Genomic DNA, 2,010 nt, shown 5'->3' with positions numbered 1-2,010 from the left:
CTACAGACGCATATTGCATATATTTATTTTATCAAAACTGAGCTACTATGAGAGCACAAATCACATAACCCTTCAGTTGAAAAGAAAAGAGAATAAAAAAACTACCAACTTCACTATATAAATTTTAAATCTCTTAATTCCTGATAATAAAGACTTTATGAAGATGAAGTTCAATCATTACAATTAAATAATCATCCATGGAGCCAACTATACAATAAATACAAGTCAAGATTACTTTCACCTAATATATAACTCAAATCTTTAAGCAAGGAGGGAGATTGCATTCAATGTTAACTGTAGACTACCCAGACAAATATTTGGAAGATTTCACTTCCTTTCACTACAAGCATGCAAAAAAAATTATACAAAGATCAGCATCCAGTTTACATATCTGATCAAACCAACCAAGCTGTTGTTTACAAATACTATTATGATAATGGAGAATGTGCCAGGCAATCTCTTACAGAGCATAAAAGAGGATGGAAAAGACCATTTCCATTGGTAAATTAGCATGAAGTCTTGAAATCTGTCTCTGTATCAATAAACAGAATGCATCTCCAAAATCTATTACTGATGGTCTGTAGAAATATTATCCCTTGGTAAGTTAAAGGTTGATACAGCTGGTGTAGATAAATAACAACTGTTGAAAGCATCACATTTTTCTTCTTTTCCTGGAAAGCAAAATTCCATCATGAAATGTTTGAATGACATGTCTACATCACTACTCAGCTAGGGCAGCAGCTCTGCAGGATAAACATCTCTCATTACTCATTCTGTTTCATGTTTCATGTTCTGGCCTCTTGCACAGTGCTTATTTATTGGTTCTATAGAAAGATATTTTCTTGAATCAGTCCACATCCTAAAATCTATCAATGGTGGATTCCTCATATCTAGTATGCATTTACTGAGGTTTTAGTCTGTGCTAGGAAACACTCACAGTGATACTAGACCAATAGATGGAACAGGTACGAGGTATTCTTGGATTAGATTATACATCTATGCATATATATACAATAGAGTTGTGCTCTCCTAAAACCTCTTTTAAGTGCTAACTCTTTTATGTGGACCTCATCTTCATGCCTGGAATGCAAAATCTATACCAAATCTGCTCAAATGACAGAGCTCGGACAAGAGCTATTAGTAGCATCCCAAAACAGCCAAGACAAAAGATCAGCAAGGTAAGCACCCTTTGCTGCATGCTAAGTATGCATGTTTTCAGCCATTCATAATGTACTAATATATGAATTACACTGACTATTATTACTATATTCAGTTAACAGACATTGAGAGGAGTTCAATGTTACCAAATATGATGGGGTTTAAGATGCGGACGTCTTCTATAAACTTATCCTTCAAGACTAATGCTGTTATATTTGGTGAGCAGACATTAACTGTAATCAATCTATACACAATCATTATAATAGGCGCCCTAGACCTTCAGTACATAACTAATGACGTACATTTATTTCTGTTTTCAAAAGACTAACACAATTACATTACGAGAACCAATGCGGTCACATATACCAATATGATTCTACATTTCTATTTGCCTTAATAAGGCAACATATCATAAACTGACAAGTAAATTACGAATAAAGGTCATTTATTACCTTCAAGAAACCAGGCGATGACCTTACATCAAATAAAAAGGACTCTCGTTGGCTCTTTCGCCTTCCTCTCAGTCGCCTCCGCGAAGCATGGGTCCACTCACTCCACTGTTTACATGTGCCGACTAAACCCTGTGATTTTTTACCGCATTGAAATAAATAATTTGTAAGTATGAGTCAATTTCATCATTATAATGAGATTGATTAATACGGTTTTAAAAAGTAGAGTAAAGTTATATATTCTATGTTATCTAAAATTGGATATATTGGAAAACTTTCGCACATCATTCTAAAGCGAGAAACAAGTCATGGAATGTATTTCTGCTGCCGCAGTGTATTGTTGAACGATCAAACCGACAAATCCAGTAATTTGAGTGAATATTACATATCTGTTCATTCTGTT

The 2,010-nt window shown here is 34.3% G+C and overlaps 1 protein-coding gene across 1 annotated transcript in view; it reads right to left on the bottom strand.

Moving 5' to 3' along the window:
- Positions 1 to 1,715, bottom strand: part of LOC119585741 (WD repeat-containing protein 46-like) — a gene marked incomplete at its 3' end in the record, with an annotated part of 12,997 nt that extends 11,282 nt beyond the window's left edge. The window contains 1 exon segment of the mRNA XM_037934436.1: positions 1,611 to 1,715.
- Between the last annotated feature and the right edge of the window lie 295 nt (positions 1,716 to 2,010).

Source organism: Penaeus monodon, chromosome 20 (genome assembly GCF_015228065.2).
Source record: "Penaeus monodon isolate SGIC_2016 chromosome 20, NSTDA_Pmon_1, whole genome shotgun sequence".
NCBI classification, from domain to species: domain Eukaryota; kingdom Metazoa; phylum Arthropoda; class Malacostraca; order Decapoda; family Penaeidae; genus Penaeus; species Penaeus monodon.
Note: the sequence above shows the minus strand (reverse complement) of the source record. Positions and strands in the feature narration are given on the sequence as shown.